The 22,723-nt window shown below is 41.5% G+C and overlaps 1 protein-coding gene across 2 annotated transcripts in view; it reads left to right on the top strand.

Moving 5' to 3' along the window:
- The first annotated feature begins 593 nt into the window (after positions 1 to 593).
- cyfip1 (cytoplasmic FMR1 interacting protein 1) overlaps positions 594 to 22,723 on the top strand; it is a 194,580-nt gene continuing 172,450 nt past the window's right edge. Inside the window, exon 1 of one of the 2 annotated variants that reach the window (XM_043692305.2) lies at positions 594 to 861. The gene's annotated coding sequence lies outside the window, so the exon portion shown is untranslated. The remainder of the gene's footprint in view (positions 862 to 22,723) is intronic. The other variant, XM_043692304.2, reaches the window with a different exon arrangement.

Genomic DNA, 22,723 nt, shown 5'->3' with positions numbered 1-22,723 from the left:
TCCATTTGAAGTCCCTCATCCCAGCACCATTAGAGATGTGTAGGTTAGGGGCAATAGTCAGGGGTAAATGTAGGGGAATGGGTCTGGGTGGGTTACTCTTCGGAGGGTAGGTGTGGACTTGTTGGGCCGAATAGCCTGGTTCCACACTGTAGGGATTCTATGATTCTGATAAATGTGCCCTTGCTGGAGTATATTTTTGAACCCGAAATGGAAATCTCCTTCAAACTGTGAAGAAGCAAGATGAATAAGGCTCAGATTAAATCTGAGCAGTTCACTGTGGAAAGACTGTGACTGGGCAGGGCTGGTCAAGAGGAAATGCCTTACCCGCCAGGAAGCGGTGCTCGCTCTGGAGCCGCTCGGGATCGCCGTTGGACGGCGGTTGGCTCACGCGCCGCACACAATACGCCCCGCTCATTTCTTTCATCCTCCCCCTCCCGCGACAAAATCCCCTTAGACCCCCTCCTGCCCCGCCCCGCCTCGTCTCGGAGACTCGCCTGCTGGTGGACCGACTACGCACGCGCACTATTCCCCCCCCCCCCCGATCTTCGGGTTTGTCCGCCGGCCGCGCGCGCGTGTGCGCGCACGCTCGTCCTGTCCCTCCCCATCCCTCTCCTCTCTGGTTGCTTCGGTATCGGTCGGAGGCAGGGAAGGCCGGTCGTCGGAAGTCGTGTTATTGGACAACAGACCTCCACTCCTCACCCGTGCCCCCCCCCCCTCGCAGGGGACAGGCACATTAAAAGATTATCCCGGACCCGAACAGTGTGTCGATGGAGCCGCTCTGCCGCTGAAGGGGGAAAAGAGTCGGGAAACCGGGAGAAGGGTTGAATATTCCAGTGGGGGAAAAATCCACCGCCATCAGTGGTGAGTGAGACAGGGGCATTGGGGGATACACTTGCCCCTTCCCTGCCCTCCAACAAGCTCCATTTCCAGACTGATCCCCATTGATATTTATTTAAGCTTGTTTGGGGATTAACTCCCCCTGAGATTGTTTTCCCCGGGCCGCTCCGGTTGTACTTTATTTTGGAAGAGGGGGAGGAAGGGTTGGGTTGGGTTGTTGAAGGCTCTAGGCTTGGAAAAAGGCCGTGATTCTCTGGATCTCTTTCCCTCCACCACCCCAGCCAGGACTTCTCTGGAGTTTATTTTCGTGTTTAGAAGAGGTCCGCGTTTTCTCCCTCCGCTGGCAAGCCGGGGTTTGGCTCCACTTTGCAGAGTTTGTGAGTCCTTGTTGGTTTAATTCTTCAGTTTCCAGCCACACCTACGAAAGCTGGATCAGTATCTGGAGTCCGCTGAGACACCAACTCCTCGATCAAGTTTTTTTTTAAAAAAAGCAAATATCTTTCTCGTCACTTGTTTCTTCTGCGAACTCTTGTTTTCGCTTTTGGATAGTTTAGAAAGGGATCTTACTCGAAAATCAAGTGAAATAAGCCAAGCTTGTAACTCTCTCACAAATGGGACTGTTTTGTTCGAAAGAAAGAGTTGTGACAGGCTTTGTCAAGCCGAAGTTTTTGTCATCACTGCAAAGTTTGATTTTCGGTAAAGTCTTAATTATGGTATAAAAAAGGAAGCAACGTGCTAACAATTTGAAATAAAGTGAAAATATATAGTAAGTTGTCCAGCGTCCAAAAACTTATTGTGGTGAGTCCTAAAAGCTTTGAGGAAGGGGCCCAAATCAAATGTCATCTTTTATTTTCTGTTTTTTTTCTATAGTTTGTGACTGGTTTTCCATTTGGTTCCCTTAATTTGACACACGTGCTTTATTTTAAAACGATAGTATTCTTTAGAAGTTTAAACACAAGCTCGTTTCTCACCTTGCTCCATAGTCATCTGGGACTTTTTAAATGGAGGGGGAGCTTAAGCCTTGGAATGACTTTGTAGTTTATTAGAATGGTCTTCCAGCAAGTTGCTTTTAAAGTTTGGGAATATCAGTGAAATGCCAGAGTGCTGTTGAGTTATTTACTGTACTTTGTAATTATTTAAGACTTTGTATAGAGTTGCAATACAACTAGGCTGGTCATTGGATGTAGGCTTATGGGTGAGATAGTTAGCATTTCTCATTTGACACATTGCACTATGCTGTCTGTTGAGTAAGAAGGTTACCTCAGTACAATGGGATCTTGATCAGACGGGCCAATGGGTTGAGAAGTGGCAGGTGGAGTTAATTTAGATAAATACGAGGTGCTAGGTTAATGAAGATGGTGTGTGGTATGCTTTCCTTTATTGGTCAGAGTATTGAGACTAGAAGTTGGAGATCATGTTGCGGATGTACAGGACATTGGTTAGGCCACTTTTGGAATATTGCGTGCAATTCTGGACTCCTTCCTATCGGAAGGATGTTGTGAAATTTGAAAGGGTTCAGAAAAGATTTACAAGGATGTTGCCAGGGTTGGAGGATTTGAGCTATAGGGAGAGGTTGAATATGCTGGGAAAAAGTGAGGACTGCAGATGCTGAAGATCAGAGTCTAGATGAGAGTGGTGCTGGAAAAGCACAGCAGGTCAGGCAGCATCCGAGGAACAGGACAAACGACGTTCTTGATGAAGGGCTTTTGCCTGAAACGTCGATTTTCCTGCTCCTCGGATGCTGCCTGACCTGTGCTTTTCCAGCACCACTCTAATCTTGAATAGGCTGGGTCTGTTTTCTCTGGAATGTCGGAAGTTGAGGGGTGACCTTATAGAGATTTATAAAATCATGAGGAGCATGGATAGGGTAAACACAGTCTTTTCTCTGGTGTAGGAAAGTCCAGGACGAGAGGCCATAGGTTTCGGGTGAGAGGGGAAAGATATAAAAGAGGCCTAAGGGGCAACTTTTTCCCGGAGAGGGTGGTACGCATATGGAATAAGTTGCCAGAGGAAGTGGTGGAGGCTAGTACAATTGTAACATTTAAAAGGCATCTGGATTGGTATGTGAATAGGAAGGGTTTGGAGGGAAATGGGCCGAGTGCTGGCAGGTGGAATTAGAGTGGGTTGGGAATGTGTGGTCGGTATGGACAAGTTGGATCAAAGGATCTGTTTCCATGCTGTACACCTCATGACTCTATATAATTGTAACAAATATTGAGGGCACTCTTTGATGATCTTTAAACATTGAGAAGGGGACTTTATTCATTCTGATAAGTCTTTAATTGAAGGTATTTGTGCATAAAGTAGCAAGGTTTCTCCACAAATGCTGATGTGGAAGATCATGCAACTTCATAGATGAAGTTGTTCCCTATGTGCAAAAATATTGTGATAAATTTGTGGCTGTTTTGAACAACTAACTTCGCTTCTCAAAGTTGTCAGCTATGGCTCAGTTCAGCTATGGCTATCTGAATTCAAGGGCTCTGCATTTCAGTAACACTTGACTACTTGAGTGCAACAAAACTGTCAGTGCTATGCAGTACCTAAGCGAGTATTGTGCCATCAGAGATGCCATGTTTCAAGTGCAATGTTAAATCGAGGCTTGCCTTCCCTTTCTCGTGGATGTAAAAGACCCCTAGGTTCAATTTTGAAGAAGAGAATAAGGTTAACATCAACATCACAAAAAAAATCTGCTTATTGTGTTGTTTGTTGGATTTTGCTCTGTGCAAAGTATTTGTTGTACTTTCTACATTACTGCAATTGATAATTCAGAAATGATACATTGCCTATAAGGCATTCTGAGACATGCTGGGATCATGAAAGATGTACAGCAAAGGCAAGCTTTTTAAAAATACAAACTAATTAAAGAATGTCCTTTTTTTATATCTAAGTTCTGTTATATATGTGATGGTCCATTCAGATCAGTGAACAAGACTCTGGTGCAGGAACAGATTTTAGATAACGTCATGTTTACATGTGCTATAATGTGGTGACAGTTCAGAGTGTCAAGTCTAGAAGTAACAAAGATAGAAATGAGTATCAACAGCAAATGAGCTGTAACAAGTGCAAAGTCAGGTGATATGTTAGTGGAAATAGGTGATCTTAGTGATGACGTAGATATGGGGTCAGCAGTGCTCGTGATGACGTAGATATGGGGTCGGCAGTGCATCATGGGGTCAAATGTGACACTGAGGTTGCGAAAGATTGGCTTAATCTCCCTGTTTAGAGACCAAAAAACCACAGATGCTGGAATCCAAGATAGACAAGCAGGAGGCTGGAAGAACACAGCAAGCCAGGCAGCATCAGGAGGTGGAGAAGTCAATGATTCAGGATGTAACCCTTCTTCAGGACCCCGTTAGGGTTACGCCCTAAACATAGTCTTCTCCACCTCCTGATGCTGCCTGGTTTGCTATGTTCTTCCAGTCTCCTGCTTCTTTACCTTAACCTCCCTCTTGAAAGCGAGAAAAGAAATTAATATTAGTCAGGCAATGAGTTGGGAAGTTGATGGTATTAAAGGCAGATAAATCCCCAGGGCCTAATGAACTTCATCCCAGGCTAAAGGGCCCTAGAAGTAACAGGTACGCTTGTGGCCATCATCCAAAATTCTAAAGACTCTGGATCAGTTCCTATGAATTGGAGGGTAGCTGATATAACTCCATTATGTAAGAAAGAAGGCAGGGAGAAGACAAATTATGAACTGGTTAGTTGACAATGGTAGTGGGGAGAAGGCAATTTTAAAAGATGTAATACGGGGAAAATGCGGGATGGACTGAGGGTTTGTTTCCTTGTGGTACAACTCTATGACTATGACTCTCTAAGTGGAGTTGAAATGTCCATCAGCCACGATTAAATGGCAGGGTGGACTCAATGGGCCGAATGGCTTTCCTTCTACTCCTATGTTTTATGGTCTTATGGAGTAACAGAGCACTGAGAAGATAGTGTCAAGATAGAACAGAATCAGCATGGATTTACAAAAGGGAAGCCTTACTTGAGAGATCTGTTGTTTGGGGATGTAACGCACAGAGTGGATAAAGTAGAGTGAGTTGATGTGGTTTACTTGGAATTTGAGAAGGTTTTCAATAAGGTCCCACATAAGAGGTTAGCAAAATTAAATTGCTTGGGTTGGAGGTGGTGTACTGAAATAGATTGAGAACTAGTTGGCAGACAGGAAACAGTAAGAATGAATGGGTCTTTTACCAAGTGACAGGGTATGACAGGAGTCAGTGTTGGGACCCCAGCTATTCACAATGTTTATTAATGATTTAGATGAAAGTACTGAATGTAATACCTCCAAGTTTGTAAATGACAAATCTGAGTGGGAGGGTATGTTTGAGAATGTCGTGAAGTTGTGGGCAGATACATGGAAGATACATATAATGTGGAGAAATATGAGGTTTTCAACTTCTGTAGCAAAAGCAGGCATGCACATTGTTATCTGAATGGTAATACACCTTCATTGGGGAAACTAATGGCAGTAAAGCAGAAAAATCCCTAGGGCCTGATGAGCTTCAACCCAGACGACTATCAGCTCCTAGAAGTAACAAATGAACTGGTGGTCATCATCCAAAATTCAATAGACTCTGAATCAGTTACTTTAGCTTCCCTCAAATCCATAGTAACTCATTTTATTTAAGTAGTGAGGCAGAGAGAAAGCAACAAATTATAGACCAGTTAGTTTGTAGGATTAAAAGGATCAAATAGGAACCGAGTAGTGTGTTGAATGATCAACCATATTGAATGGGGGACCAGGCTCAAAGGGCAAATGACCTACTTTTGCTCCTATATTCTCTGTATCTATCAGATGTTGGAGTCGGTAACTGAGGAATGGAAAATGTAGTGTGGACTGTAAGCCAAGATTTCAGACTTTCCATTAGCTAATAGGAGAAATTTCTAGTTGTCCAGTACAGGATATCGATAACCAATCTGATGGTTTGTCAACAGTGGAGGACCCAAGTCAGTGATGGGGTCGAGCTGAACGTTGACTGCAAATGATTTTGGATGATGTCACTAATAGGGAGCATGTTAGTTCCTTGGTAGATAGTGGAGGTCTTCCTCTAATTAGATGAATATGGAACCAAGTGAGTGCAATCCCACCCAGCGATCATTTAGTCAACCGCGTCAAAGACTGTAGACAGGACGAGGACAGAAAATTTACCATTGTCTCAGAATGCCATCCCCGCCAAGTGTTTAGTACTATGGCACAGGTGGAAACCTGATTGGAGGAATATAAACATGGAGTCACAGAAAGACATGCATGAATTTGGGAGGCTACAGCATGTTCAAGGACTGTGGAGAGGAAAAGGTGTTAACGATAGTGTCAGTTTGCTAGGATGGTGGAGTTCATGTTGACTTTTTTTGAGTAGAAGGCTATTGAATGTTATAATGAAATGATCAGAGAGGGCCTTGTCTGTAATTGAAGCAATGAGACAAACAAGACCACAATAGATAACAATATCAGAGGCAATCTCCGAATATCTGTTGGGTTTTCTTCAAGGGAGAGATTTAAGGAGGCTAAAACGGCAGTGTACTCATTGGAATGAGATCATTAAAGTTTTCATCATTGCCACGGCCTCCTGCTGTCTCTATAATCTCTCTGCCTTTCCACCACTCTATTTTACATTCTTCCTTTAAGGCACTCTTTTAAAATGTAAATCTTTGACCAAGCTTTTGGTCCTCGAATCTAAAAATGGCTTTGTGTGATACCTTGTTTTATAATTATCCTGTGAAGTGCTTGTTTGACATTGTGTCTTTCTATGTCTCTATCTATGTATGTTTGTGAGTTGATATCAATATCAAGAAAGGGCAGCATAGTGGTTCAGTGGTTGCTGCCTCACAGCACCAGGGTCCCAGGTTTGATTCCAGCCTCGGGTGACTGTCTGTGTGGGTTTCCTCTGGTTTCCTCCCACAGTCCAAAGATGTGCAGGTCAGGTGAATTGGCCATGCTAAAATTGCCCATCGTGTTAGGTGCATTAGTCAGAGGGAAATGCGTCTGGGTGGGTTAGTCTCCGGAGGGTCGGTGTAGACTGGTTGGGCCGAAGGGACTGTTTCCACACTGTAGGGAATCTAACCTAAAAAAGAAATCTAACATAAATTACTGAATTGTTTATTGGAGTCCTTCAGGATATCAGCCTTTTCGGTATCTTGAAGAAAATAATTGGTATTGATAATATGGAGTCCACACTGTGGGATGATGGATTACGCCACATCTGTTAAAAGTATGCACCTATTTTAATTTGCTGTACAATGGGCTGTAAACACAACCTGCACCTCAAGTGAAGTTGTGAATTTAATTTCATAGAGAAGCAGATGATGCAATGAGTTTGCTTACATATGTTGCAAGTTGACAGTTTTTAAAAATATTATTATAAGAGGCTTAATTTGGTGTGAAGGTGAAAGTAGCTTGTCATTCAATCAAAAATTAAATGATAGTATTGCACTCGGGTTATAGTAGCAATCATAAAATATTTTGTTTATCAAACAGTTTAAAACTTTGATTTAAGGAGATTAATTCTTGACATTACTTGATTACTCCCATTTTTGAGCCCAGAAATACATTTTGGGATTATGTTTACTATTTTAAGTTACATATGGGATCCAGCAAGTGAGAAAGGTAGTGTTGTTAAGATGATATGTGGGAGCTAAAGTAATGCCCATGCAGAACAAACCATGCGTGATGATAAGAAACAGGTGGTCTTGCAAAAAGAATATGTATGAATTTGGCTTCATGATAAAAGGCATAACATTGCCAACTCATTAAATAGCAACTGTGCTGCAGTGAGGGAGCTGAATGTGAGCAAGAATGGGAGGAGGAGGAATTGGCCCTGGAAAAGATGCCCATACCCAAATGCACCTTGACAATAAGGACCAGCCAGTGACTTCATCTTGAGAAGCATGCATTACTATGGTTGTTGAAAAGCTTCAGAACTTTTGCGAGAAATGCAAAGCATACGTATGCCCGTAAGTGGGCTTGATCAATTCTTGAGTCCTGTAGATTTTAAAGCAATTGCTAGTTGGTGTGCACTTTATTTGAGAGAAAGGTCTAGTGTTGCGCCAGAGGAACAGAATCCGTCTGAGATGATCAATTAATCTTGATGCCAAAATGATCATTTTCTAGTGATTCTTCAGGCAGTGGCAAAAACACAAACACCCATTATGATACACCCACAACAGAGACTAAATGATCAAGAATGTGTGCCCAGCAACTGATCAGTGCAGTGGAAGAGGTTCAAAAGCAGTACTAATGAAACCCACAGAAAGGAGGAACAGATTTCTCGCCCCACCCTGTGTGACAGAGTGAAAGTAAGGCATATAATAATTTTCAAACATAAAACCTCCAAGAATCAAGTTCCCTGAATGAATCTTTGTGCAAATCCTTGACAGCATTTGGATAGCATCAAGTTGTGGATCAATAAGATGTGGAAGAAATGGCCTTCTGGCATACACAAAACACACAGCATATTAGTGTGTGATATGTTCAGCTCCCATGTAACCAATAAGACCATGAGGCTTCATGAGCCCAAGTTGTACTATACCAGAGTCCAGTGTAAGTAGTTCAGCCTTTGGATGTGTGTCATTCAAGGAGCATTTTCACTTTGAATTAAATAACTAATGGGAAAGTTTGTAGTATCAAATCTTGAATTGTACAAATCTGAAGTTAGTGTTAATTTATGTAACTGTGCAGTTAAACTTTTTTTATAATATATTTTTACTAAGAAAAAGTAGATTTTTAAATATTACGACAAATACAAAACAATGCAATTCAAAACAGTACAAAAATAGTACAAAACTAAACCCAAATAATAAAAAAATTCCCCAACCCACCCTCCTATACGAATGTATAAACATATATAGAGAAGTATAAAATTTAAAAAAAAACCTAAACTAGCTATTTAACTAACTAAATAAATACCTAACAACAAACAAATAAATAGTAATAACTCAGCCCAGCCAAACAAAACACTCATACATTCACAACTACTCCTCCCTGGATATTGGACTTATGAAACACAATCGTTACGGCTATATAAAAGCCCTTGTTAGTGTGGCAGATAAATCTGTGTCCAGGTATTTCAAAAAGGGTTGCCATGTCTTGTAAAAATTCTCAGTTTTGTGGTGTACCATATTTGTGAGAAAGTCCAGGGGAATATGCTCCATAACAATCTTCCGCCAACCCGACAGGCCTGTGGGGGGTTTTCTGATATCCAACCTAGCAAGATATTCTTCCTTGCGCAGGACGTAAGAATATTGAAAAGTTTTTTTTCTTATGCGAGTCTGCAGTAAATACAATGGGTAGGCCCAAAAGGAGAGAAATAGGTTCCTTCTCCACCCTTACACCTAAAATCCTCTCCATTGCACCCACCATAGCGCTCCTATGAAGCCTGTCACACGACCAAAGACAATGGATAAGAGTACCCGTACAGACCTTGCACTTAGGACATGCTGAAGATACCCCGGTTTAAATTTTGACAAACAGCTTGGGGCTCAGTGGACCCTGTGGAGAATCTTCAATTTAAATTTAAAGCATGGGTCCTATTGCAAATTGATATCTTCCTTGCATTCTCCCAAATATCCTCCCATGTCTCTGAAGAAACTTCAAAACCCAGCTCTTTCCCACATCTTGCAGAGTCGATTAGACTCATCTGAGGTGGCACCCCCCAATTGGTGATATAGAGTACTGACAGAGAGTGTACTCTTAGCCCTTAGTACCGCTCTTTCTATGTCAGATTTGTAGAGATCAGTCAAAAGTGTGGTCTTTTTTTGAATAAAATCCCTAACTTGAAAAAAAACGAAAGGGGTCTCTATTAGGTAATTCGTACTTCCGTACTAACTGATCGAAGGACATCATTACATCTCCCTCAGATAAATCACCCATGTTAGATATACCCCTAGCTGCAGTTAAACTATTTTAAACTATACACTAAATATAGATGAGACCAGCATTCACTTATATTTAACATTAATAGTTGGAAAACTATTCTTAAAAATAATTTGAAGTATTCTTTTCCTGGTGCTCTCCTCAAGTATTTATTAAAGATTAGGTTTTAAAATTCTGAAACAATGGTAAAATAATGTGGATACTGAAAATCTGAAGTACAGGTAAACAAGATGCTGCTTAACCTTCTTGTGTGATTTCATGCAACATTCTGACTGAAATTTTGGAGCTGAGTAGTTTTTCTACTGTCTTTTTCCAGGCATTGAAAGCCTTATCCATTTCATCAGTTTCCCAATGCTATGTTCCTCTGTTGTTCTGCTGTAACCATTTACACCCTCTCAGCCCTTCTTTCATTTGCGACCAGAAAGGAATGGAGATATACCATTCCTAATGAAGGCCTTATGCCTGAAATGTCGACTTTCCTGCCCTTCAGATGCTCCTGTTATGCTGTGCTTTTCCAGCATCTGCAGTTCTCACTTTCTCCTAATGCAGATATATATCCAAGTCAGGATGAAGAGTGGCTTGGAGGGGTACTCGTAGGTAGTGGTGTTTCCATGTGTCTGTTGTCTTTGCCTTTTAGACAATAGACAATAGGTGCAGGAGTAGGCCATTCTGCCCTTCGAGCCTGCACCACCATTCATTATAATCATGGCTGATCATCCTCAATCAGTATCCTGTTCCTGCCTTATCTACATAACCCCTGATTCCACTATCCTTGAGAGCTCTATACAACTCTTTCTTAAATGAATCCAGAGACTGGGCCTCCACTGCCTTCTGGGGCAGAACATTCCACACACCCACCACTCCCTGGGTGAAGAAGTTTCTCCTCATCTCTGTCCTAAATGGCCTACCCCTTATTTTTAAACTGTGTCTTCTGGTTCGGGACTCCCCCCATTAGCGGAAACATGTTTCCTGTCTCCAGGGTGTCCAATCCTTTAATAATCTTATACATCTCAATCAGATCCCCTCTCAGTCTTCTAAACTTGAGGGTATACAAGCCCAGTCGTTCCAATCTTTCAACATAAGATGGTTCCGCCATTCCAGGAATTGACCTCGTGAACCTACGCTGCACTTCCTCAATAGCCAGAATGTCTTTCCTCAAATTTGGAGACCAGAACTGCACACAGTATTCCAGGTGCTGTCTCACCAGAGCCCTGTACACCTGCAGAAGAACCTCTTTGCTTCTATACTCAATCCCTCTTGTTATGAAGGCCAGCATGCTATTAGCCGCCTTCACTACCTGCTGTACCTGTATGCTTGCCTTCATTGACTGGTGTACAAGAACACCCAAATCTCTTTGTACTGCCCCTTTACCTAACTTGACTCCATTTAGGTAATAATCTGCCTTCCTGTTCTTGCCAGCAAAGTGGATAACCATACATTTATCCACATTAAACTGCATCTGCCATGCATCTGACCACTCACCTAACCTTTCCAGGTCACCCTGTATTCTTCTAACATCCTCCTCACATTTCACCCTGCCACCCAGCTTAGTATCATCAGCAAATTTGCTAATGTTATTACTAATACCATCTTCTATATCATTAATATATATTGTAAAAAGCTGTGGTCCCAGCACTGATCCTTGCGGTACCCCACTGGTCACCGCCTGCAATTCTGAAATGGAGCCGTTTGCCACTGATATTTGTTTCCTGTCAGCCAAAGTTAGTACTTTGCCCCCAGTACCATGCACCCTAATTTTGCTCACTAACCTCCTATGTGGGACTTTATCAAAGGCTTTCTGAAAGTCCAGGTATACTACATCCACTGGATCTCCCTGAAGATTAATCAAGCATGATGTCCCCTTCATAAATCCATGCTGACTCTGACCTATCCTGTTACTGCTATCCAGAAGTGTCGTAATTTTATCCTTTATAATTGACTCCAGCATCTTTCCCACCACTGAGGTCAGACTAACTGGTCTATAATTTCCTGCTTTCTCTCTCCCACCTTTCTTAAAAAGTGGTACAACATTAGCCACCCTCCAATTCGCAGGAACTGATCCCGAATCTATCGAACTCTGGAAAATAATCACCAACGCATCCACCTCCTTCAGTACCCTGGGATGTAGACCATCAGGCCCCGGGGACTTATCAACCTTCAGACATAACAGTCTCTCCAACACCAATTCCTGGCAAATATAAATTCCGTTAAGTTCAGGTCCTTCAGCCGCTGTTACCTCTGGGAGATTGCTTGTGTCTTTCCCAGTGAACACAGATCTGAAGTACCAATTCAACTCTTCTGCCATTTCTTTGTTCCCCGCAATATATTCCCCTGTTTCTATCTTCAAGGGCCCAATTTTAGTCTTAACCATTTTTTCCCCTTTCACATACCTAAAAACGCTTTTACTATCCTTCTTTATATTTTTGGCAGTTTACCTTCGTACCTCATTTTTTCTCTGCGTATTTCCTTCTTCGTAATCCTCTGTTGTTCTTTAAAAGCTTCCCAGTCCTCTGTTTTCCCACTCATTTTTGCTATACATTTTCTCTTTTGACTTTATATGTTTCTTAACTTCCCTCGTCAGCCACGGCCACCCCTGCCTCCTCATAGGATCTTTCTTCCTTTTTGGAATGAACTGATCCTGCATCTGCATTATACCCAGAAATATCTGCCATTGTTCCTCCACTGTCATCCCTGCTAAAGTATTGCACCATTGAACTTTGGTGAGCTCCTCCCTCAGCTCCATAGTTCCCTTCATTGTCACTACCGATTGTACCCTCTCCCTTTCAAATTGCAGATTGAAGCTTATTGTATTATGGTCACTACTTCCCAATGGCTCCTTCACTTCGAGGTCCCTGATCAATTCTGGTTCGTTGCACAATACCAGATCCAGAATTGTCTTCTCCCTGGTAGGCTCCAGCACCAGCTGTTCTAAGAATCCATCTCGGAGGCACTCCACAAAGTCTCTATCTTGCGGTCCAATACCATCCTGATTCTCCCAGTCTACCTGCATGTTGAAATCCCCCATAGCAACTGTAGTAATATCTTTGCGACAGGCCAATTTCAGCTCCTTATTCAACTTACACCCGACATCCCCTGTTTGGGGGCCTGTAGATAACTCCCAAGATGGTCATTCTATCCTTAGAATTTCTCAGCTCTATCCATACCGACTCTACATCCCCTGATTCTAGGTCCCCCCGCTCAAGGGACTGAATATCATCCCTTAACAACAGGGCCACACCACCCCCTCTGCCCTTCAGTCTGTCTTGAATGTTCATTTCCCAGGCCCTGTCCACTTGAAGCCACGTCTCAGTTATTTCAGTTATCAATACCATAGCTGCCAATTTCCAAAAGAGCCTCAAGCTCATCCATCTTATTTCTAATACTTTGTGCATTCGTATATAGTATTTTTAATGTGTTACTGCCCTCACCCTTCCTATCAACCCCTATTTCACTCAACCTTACGGCATGATCCCTTTTTCGAGTTTTCTGCTTCATTGATGCTGTTGTCTTTCTTGACTTTCCCTTCAATTTCCTTCTTAAACTCCCAGTTCCCCGCCCCCACCCCGCTATTTAGTTTAAGTGCAGCTGTGTTGCAGTTGCAGTAGCAAACCTGCCTGCCAGAATGCTGGTCCCCAACCTATTAAGGTGCAAACCGAATCTTTTGTATAATTTATGCTTACCACAAAACATACCCCAGTGATCCAAGAATTTAAATCCTTGTTTCCTGCGCCAGTTCCCCAGCCACACGTTCAAGTCTATTATCTCCCTGTTCCTGGCCTCTCCAACCCAAGGAACTGGAAGCAAACCGGAGATAACCACTTTGGACGTCCTGCTTTTCAGCCTTCTTCCTAGTTCTTCGAAGTCCCGCTGTAGTATGTTCCTCATCTTCTTCCCAACATCATTTGTGCCGACATGTACCACCACCTGTGGCTCTTCACCTTCACCCTTGAGGATTTCCTGCACTCTGTCTGCGATGTCCTTAATCCTGGCACCAGGAAGGCAACACACCATCCTTAAATCCTGCCTGTTGCCACAGAAACCCCGTTTGGTTCCTCACTATGGAGTCCCTTATCACCACACCTCTGTGCGATGTCTGATTCCTCGGCTCTGCCTCCACGCCAACTTTTGATCGACAGACCTGACCGCCTGGTGGTGGTCATAGATTTGGACGTGCTGTCTAAGGATCCTTGGTGAATTTTTGCAATGATTCCCAAAGATGGTATACAATGCTACTGAGGGTTGGTAGTGGAGAGGGTGGATGTTTGTGGGTGTGAGACCAATCAAGTAGTGTCCTGGGTGGTGTCAAGTGTCTTGAGAGTTGTTGGAGCTGTACTCATCTAGGCAAGTGGGAAATATTCCATCATACTCCTAATGTATATCTTGTAGATAGTGGACAGACTTTGGGGAGTCAGGAGGTGAGTTATTTGCTGCAGTGTTCCTAGTCTTTGGTCTGCTCTTGTTGCAATTTATTTGTGCTATTATGGCTAGTCTAGTTTTAGTTTCTGCAGAAATAACCCCCAGGATATTGATAGTGGGCAATTCAGTGATAGTAATGCTATTAAGTGTCAGGGGGTGATGGTTAGATTATCTTTTGTTGGAGATTGTCATTGCCAGGCATTTGTATGGTGTGAATGTTACTTGACAGTTATCAGCCCTGGATATTGTCCAAGTCTTGCTGCATTTGGACATGGACTGCTTCACTATATGAGGAGTCACGAACGGTTCTGAACTTTGTGCAGTCACCCCCTCCCCTGATTTTATGATGGAAGGAAGGCCAATGAAGCAGCTGAAGATGTTCGAGCTTAGGACATTACCCTGAGGAGCAATCTTAGGACACTTGTGTTGTATCAGGAGGTATGGGGTTAAATCCCATCTGCTGTTGAGGTATATAACAGGCTAATTGAGGGCTTGCAGAGATATCCTTGAGCTGAGATGACTTACCTGCAATCATCTTCCTGAGGGCTAGGAATGAATCCAACCAGCAGCGAGTTTTCCCCTGATTCCCATTGATGCTCCTTTTTCTAGAGCTCCTTGTGCCATACTTGGTCAACTGCAGCTTAATGTTAAGTGCAGTCATTCTAACTTCACCTTACCTCAGGAATTCAGCTGTTTTGACCATGTTTGACCCAGAGATCAGGAGCTGAGTGGCCTTGGAGGAACTCAAGTTAGATGTCGGTGAACAGATTATTGCTGGACAAATGCTGCTTTATAAGCACTGTTAAAGACACCTTCCATCAATTTCCTGATGATTGAGAGTAGACTGATGGAGCGGTAATTGACTGAGTCGGGTTTGTCCTGCTTTCTGCTTGCAGATCATACTTGGACAATTACCCACAATGTTGGGTAGATGCCAGTGTTACAACTGTAATGGAATAGCTTGGCTGGCCTAGCAAGTTCTGGAGCACATGTCTTCAAAATTATTGTAGGAACCTTGTCAGTGCCCATAGCTTTTGCACTGTCCAATACCTCTAACTATTTTTTGGTATCACGTGGAATAAATCTAATTGGCTGAAGACTGGCATCTGTAATACTGAGACTCTCTTGAGGGACTATAAGTTAACAGAAAAATTAAGCAATTTTCTGCAGGATAATACACCAATTCTAAATCATGTAATGCTAACCATTCTCAGCTGGTTTTCTGTAAATCACTGATTCCCAACTTGTGGTGTTGACGTGACTATTCCTGCAGCAACTCTGACATTGCCATTATTTCATAAAAATGTAAGCAGTTGTGATTGAGCATGTTACTATTTTTGATGGTTTTCTGCAATCTGCTGCAAATTGTTAGGTGCGATGCTCTTGAAGTTATTCAATCCTCAGTTGGTTTGCAGTCTTTTGGATATTGAATCAACTTAGTGCTTATAATACTGGATGGTTAATATATGTGTAACATCTTTTCTGAAATTTGGGAAGAAAGACTGATATTTGGAAATTAAGAAAATACACTTCAAACTAGTTGCAGTGAATTTCAATGAAAAGAGGGAACCCTTTGTCTTTAGGAAGCCCGTATAGATGATTGGCAGTTCGTTGACTGCACAAATCAAAATCAAATTGCTGTACATGTGCAGATCTTCTAATTGTTAACTTTGTATGTTGATTGACCTACACATTTCTAGTATTGCTTTTACATCAGATTTTCAGACTTCTCTGTTTTCATTTTAATGTAAAAACGGAAGTGATGTTAATAAACCACTAGCTGGTAATTGACAGAATTACTTTACAAGTAAGTTTGAAAGCGTTTCCATTTTATATTTAAGGGCCCAGCCAATACTGTTTCAGTTCTCTAGAACAGACTGTAAGTAATTAAACTGCAAACCAGTTTTCTTTTAAGAGACAAGAGTAATCCAAGAATTGTAAGGACATAGACATGCTGGACTTGTATTTCCCTGTTGATGGGATATCTGTGGAAATAAAATTCTCATTAGTGCCAGATCACAAGTTTAGCTGATTGCATAGCCTGGTATAGCATGCTACTCTGGAGGTTTGAGGAATGAGAGGATAATATTTTCCCTTCGTTTCTTCCCACCTTTTACAAAGGATCAAGAGAAGAACATTAATAAAATCCAATCCCTTTAATCACAACAGGGCTACTTTACAGTACTCACGCCAGAGATATTTCCTCTTTCTCTTACATCTATGGGGCTTAACTAAACCAATGCTTCATTTCCTAGTCATGAGAGCCTCTTTTTCAAGGCTTCCTGCAATTGAGCTTAGACTTCAATAACTCCTTCCAGGTTTTAACCAAATACTTCTGGTCTAAACTAAGCTCTTTACACTGAGAACCTACCTTTTAATAGTTCTGAACTACTTCAGGAACAACTGTCTGACACATCCAGCTTCAGTTAAAATTTCTGCAGAGCTTGAGCCAGGATAGCTTAATGTGTCCTTTACGCCAAATGAACAGTTCTGGAACCTTCTATCTGAAACCTAAAGTGCAAGCGCTTTCTCATTAAACTTGCCCAATGAAAACAAACCTTACTACACTCCAGACAGAGTCTTATAACTGTATTTTAAAATAAATCACTGTGGCTGCAGAAATACTTAGAAGTTTATGTTTAAACTCTTTCACAAACCAACCAAACCTATATCTCTCTGTCAAACTCTGAAGTAAGTGATCTTAAAATATATAGAAATCACACCTTTGTGCAAATATGTGTTTAACTACATTATTCCTGAATGTGCAGCCTAATTTTAGTTATTTTCGACCTTGTTCTATATTCTCTCACAAGTGAAACTATATCTACCTGATAAAATCCTCTAATCATCTGGAGCAGCACTGTTAGATCGTTCCTCAACTGTCGATATTCAAGAGAACACAAACAACACAAGAGGATCAAGGATTACAGGGAGAAGGCAGGAAGAGGTTGAGAAACATATCATCCATTTTTAAATGACAGAGCAGACTTCACGAGTTGAGTGGCCTACTTCTGCTCCTAGACTTTATGGTCTTCTCGCGAGCTGAGACAACCAAGGCAGATTTGGAAGTTTGTGACTAACACATTAGCAATTTCTTCACTTTCTGGGCTTAATATTTTATGTTTAGGGGCCCAGCCAATATACTGTCTCAATTCTCTAGGACAAACGGTAAGTAATTAAACTGCAAAGCAGTTTTCTTTTAACAAGGGACAAGAGTATTCCAAGAATTGTAAGGACATAGACATACTGGACTTGTATTTCCCTGTGATGGGATATCTGTGGAAATAAAATTTTCATTAATGCCAGACCACAAGTTTAGCTTATTGCATAGCCTGGTACAGCATGTTACTTTGGAGGGTAAGGTATCCTAGGGGAGGATATAAAGTCTTGGAGATTTGTTAATCTTTAATTTAAGTTAGTTTCTCCATTGCCTTTTAGTATTGCATGTAGTAAGGGCCTTTGTCTTTAATGTTAAGGTAGAATATAGAACATTACAACGCATTAGGTGGGCTTCAGATTGGTTTCACAGATCGGCACAACATCACCCTTTGGCCCTCGATGTTGTGCCGATCTGTGAAACCAATCTGAAGCCCACCTAATCTACACTATTCCATTTTCAACCATATGTTTATCCAATGACCATTTAAATGCCCTTAAGGTAATGTTCTTGTCAAGGTTTTTCTCATTCCCTCTTTGAGGTGTCACCAGTTTTTGTTTCTTTGCTTTACTTTTTCCCCTTCCCAGTCTGTGTAATATGTAATTGAGAAAAATATCTAGGGGTCCCAGATTTATGAATGTTGACTTACGAACATGAACCATAAAAGGGTGTAATTTTAAAGATTTGATATGTTAACATTTCCTGTACCTACAAATGATGACCTTACATTGTCCTGCGTTATGTTCCAACTGTCTCATACAAATTGTCTTGCAAACAAATTTAAGAATGGAACCCAATCACAGCCTGGGGACTGCATGTTCTGCAGATGCTGGAAATCTTTTTGTTGGTTTTGTTGCCCCTGCTCAAAGCTCCATACCTTAGCTACTCACTTCATCTCTTTTTTTGGCAACCATCTGATGTTAAGCAGCCTGTTTGCAATCTTTGTTAAATTTGAGTTTGAGATGAGCTTCTGAGATCACATCACCTCATCATTTAAGACTGCCTATTTCTGCCTTTGTTACATTGCCTGACTTCATTTCAGCTCATGTCCTTCTGAAACCTTGGTATCTCTAGACTTGACTCCCAATCAACTTGATTCCAGCATCCTTATGGATTTGAAATGCTTGTTCTTGTTTTCAAATCTCTCCATGCCTTTCTTATTTTCTACTTCTGTAACTGCCTTTTGCCTTTACCAATCCAAGCTTTTTGTGCTTCTCTAATTCTGTGCATCCCCACTTTTGCTTTCCCCATCACTGGCCCTTTGATTGCTTAAGTTTTATGTTATGGAATACTCTCCATTTGTCTCTGTCTATCTCATTTTCTTATTTGAAAATACTCCTTAAAACCTGGTTCATTCACCAATCTTTTGCTTATCTGTCCAAAAATAATTGTCTATGGGTTGGGAGTCAATTTTGAGTTAAAGCTTTTCTTAAGTACCCTGGGGCACTTCATTATATTAAAGTTGCTAGATAAACAAAATAAAGTTTTGTTGCTGAAATTATATAAATGTTTTTGTTTTCATAAAAATAGCATAACAGTACCACACTTTCTTGTGCTGTCATTTACCTTGAATAATCAATTATTTTAACGTCTGCACCATGAAGCTTAGAAAGGTATCTGTACATACAGATATACAGTTAATACTTGCAGAGCTTCCTTTTTGGTCAAAAGAAGGAAAATTGTGTGTTTAGCAAGGGATCAAAAATAATACTACTTTAGATATCGGTTGACCACCTTTTGTTCTAGAAACATTGCATGTTCAGCACACTGTTTTCATTTTGAGAAAGTTTTTGTGCAGATATTTTAGTCATGCAGCATGTTGGAGCCCCAGTGTACATTGTCACAAAGTGGTGAGAAATGGTGAAAGTTTGGTGCATTTCTGAATTTCTGGTTACTTTTGTAGCAAACAGCACAGAAGCCTATTGCCTCCCCATCCTGGAGGAGAGCGCGAGGTTTGAAGATGCATTGGTTGTAAGATTAGGTTGAAAGCTTGACCAATGCTGTTACCTGTTTCCTGGAAGCTGTATATTTGTGTGTGGTAGTTTGTGCTTTGTAAAGAAAAAACTTCCTTTGCTCTGCTGCTTCTGTCTCTAAACAGTACTTGTTTTGAGATGAGGAAATTTTAAAACAAAACATGGTTAACAGATTATAGATGAGAACGAGGGGGTAATTATCACAAAACTAGAGTCATAGAGATGTACAGCACGGAAACACACCCTTCAGTCCAACTTGTCCATGCCGAACAGATATCCTAATCCAATCTAATCCCATTTACCAGCACTTGGCCCATATCCCTCTAAACCTTTCCTATTCATATACCCATCCAGATGCCTTTGAAATGTTATTTTACCAACCTCCACCACTTCCTCTGGCAACTCATTCCATCACGCACCACCCTGTGTGTGAAAAAGTTGACCCTTGGATCTCTTAAGATAGTGAGATAGAAAAATTCTTTGAGTTTCATGAATCTTTGGAACTCTCTTCATTGAAAGGTTGTGGAAACAGAGTCTTGAATTTTTTTTTAATACAGAGGTTGATAGTTTGAGTGGCCGTGTGGCCTACTCCTGCTCTTAATTCCTATATTCTTATATACTGATGCTACGCAGCAAAGATTTGGGTAGATGAGACAAAATCCAGTTCCTTAATTCCACTCTGATTTTGGAAATTATTGTCATTCTTTCACTAAGTCCCAAGGTTGTGTCCTAGTAATTCTTCCGAACAGCACTCTGGATGGGCCTACATACACTACGTGGATTGCACTGGTTCAAGATGGCAGCTCTTCCAAAACCTTTTGAAAAACAGTTGGAGATGTGCCGTAAATAGTGATTGCTGTTGTAGTACAGGAAACATGGCCAATGGGAAGGCATGGTAGCTCAGTCATTGTCACTCCTGCCTCACAGCTTCAGGAATCTAATTTTGATTCTAGCCTTGGGCAACTGTCTGTGTGGAGTTTGCACATTTTCCCCATGCGTGTGGGTTTTTTTTTTCGGGTGCTGCTGCTTCCTTCCATAGTCCAAAGATGTGCAGGTTAGGTGGATTGGCCATGCTAAATGTCCCCTTCCTTATCCAAGGATGTGGAGGTTGGGCGGATTAGCTATGGTAAATGCAGGATTACGGGGATAGGGTAGGGGGTTGGGTCTGGATGGGATGCTTTTTGGAGGATACCTGTGCGCTTTGGCCAAATGGTCTGCTTCCACACTAAACGAACTCTATTAATTTGCACACAGTATGATCCCATGTACAGGATCTAGATAGTGACCAGATAATTTATTTTTTGATGTTGATTGATGAATAAATGTTGACTAGGACTCTGGGAATGACAACCATGTTCTTTGTTATAATCCATGTAGTAGTAACTGATTATTGTTGTTGTAAAAGAAAGAAATTTAACCTTCAAGTTCATGGCTGAAAGGATGAAACATCGAGCTTTCAAGTATTATGACATTTACTTAACATTGCATTGAAAACATTATTTTTGTTACTTATAGTTTAAACCACAGAACAGAATTTTTTTCCCTTTTTTACTTGTAGCAAAACCAAAATAATGATTTAGTTGAGGGAACTAAATATAATATTTCAAAGTTTGTAGATGTCACGGAACTGAAAGGGAGGGTGAGCTGTGGGGAGGTCACAGATATGCTTCATTATGATTTGAACAAGTTGAATGAGTGGTCAAATACCTAGCATATGAAATATAATGTGGATAAATGTAAAAGTTATCCACTTTGTATCAAAAACAGGAAAGCTGATTATTATTTGGTGATTACTTGTGAAAGATGGACGTGCTGTGACACTTGCGTGCCCTTGTTGCTGAACGCCAGCATGCTGAAGCAGGAGGCAAAGAGGGATAAAGGTATGTTGGTGTTAATAGTGAGAGTAGAAAGATCTGTTAGTTCTTACTCTTTGTTTCTTGTCTGCCAACCAGTTCTGTATCCATATCAGAGTTGAAAAATGTGGTGCTGGAAAAACACAGCAGGCCAGGCAGCATCCGAGGTGCAGGTGAATTGATGTTGAAACGTCAATTCTCCATTCCTTGGATGCTGCCTGGCCTGCTGTGTTTTTCCAGCACCGCATTTTTCAACTCTGGTATTCCAGCATCTGCAGTCCTCACTTTCTTCTGTATCCACATCAGCCTATTACCCCCAATCCCATGTACTCTAATTTTGAATGTAAGTCTCATAAATTGCACCTTATCAAATGCCTTCTGAAAATCCAAGTAAAGTACACCTCTGACTTCCCGTTATCAACTCTACCCATTAAATCCTTGAAAAGGTCCAGCAGATTTATCAAGCAGGATTTCTCTTTCGGATCCTGTCACTGTTTTCCAAGTGCTGTGCTGTTAAAGCTTCTTGAATGGACTATAGCATTTTCCATACTCCCAATTTCAAGTTAACCGGTCTATAATTCCCTGTTTTATCTCTTCTCCTTTTTTCACTGGCGGGGTTACATTAGCTACTCTCCAGTGCATAGAGACTATTCCAGAATCTCTAGAATGTTGAAAGATGACTACCATTGCAGAGAAATCCTGCACTGCTTATCTACTACTTTCTTGGTGATCATCATTCCCTCCCTACTTTGAGAGTCTTGGTCTGTGGAGTGACCAACTGTTTGTGCATAAAGTCCACACCATCCTAGCTGCCATACAGCTTCCAGGAGCTGCAGCTGGAGATACTCCCTGAACATGTTCTCATCCTAGGCACTGGAACTAAATCTGGCTTCCTTCATAGAGCAAGAAGAGCACACTACAGCCTTGGCTGCTGGGGCTTACCTCTTTAAATTTAACCTTTAGATTGCCCTTCAAATCAAAGAGTGCTAATTACTCTAGAGTTGTTGTTCTCTATATTTCTGCGCTACTGCGCTTACCTAGTATAAACCCAAACTGAAGTCCTTACACACCAAGTGATAAAACTAGTATAAATACTCACCTAACCTTAGTCATCAAATTATCTGCTTCCTGTCGCCCTGCATTATTTTTGAGTCGTGATGTCACCTCAAGAGCTCTGTCTGTGGGTTCAGGGGAGGACCACTCTATTCTGCTCCTGCAGCAACTCTAACTCAGCTCCGTCTGGCCTTGCCCCTCAGCCCTTTATTGGGAAACACCATTGCCACCATTTACCCACAGCTTTACTCCATGCCTGACTTCATTCTGACTGGGTTCAATGCAATGCTGAGTTCTGGGCATTTTTTCTAGTAAATAAACTCCGTTTTCTTGCAAGTTAACATTTTTAAATTCATTTGTGGGTTATGGATATTGTGGGCTGTGCCAGCATTTATTGCCCTTCTATAATTGCTGTTGACAAAATGGTGCTGTGCAGCTTTCTTGAACAGTTGCAGTCCATGTGTGCAGGGAGATCCGCAGCGAAAGAGAAGGAACTCCAAGATTTTGATCCAACAACACACAGATTAGTGTCCAAGTCAGGCATGTGGAAAACTTGCAGATA

The sequence above is a fragment of the Chiloscyllium plagiosum genome, unplaced genomic scaffold, assembly GCF_037043375.1.
Source record: "Chiloscyllium plagiosum isolate Xiang-an unplaced genomic scaffold, Cpla_swu_hap1 HiC_scaffold_6, whole genome shotgun sequence".
Taxonomy (NCBI): Eukaryota; Metazoa; Chordata; class Chondrichthyes; order Orectolobiformes; family Hemiscylliidae; genus Chiloscyllium; species Chiloscyllium plagiosum.
Note: the sequence above shows the minus strand (reverse complement) of the source record. Positions and strands in the feature narration are given on the sequence as shown.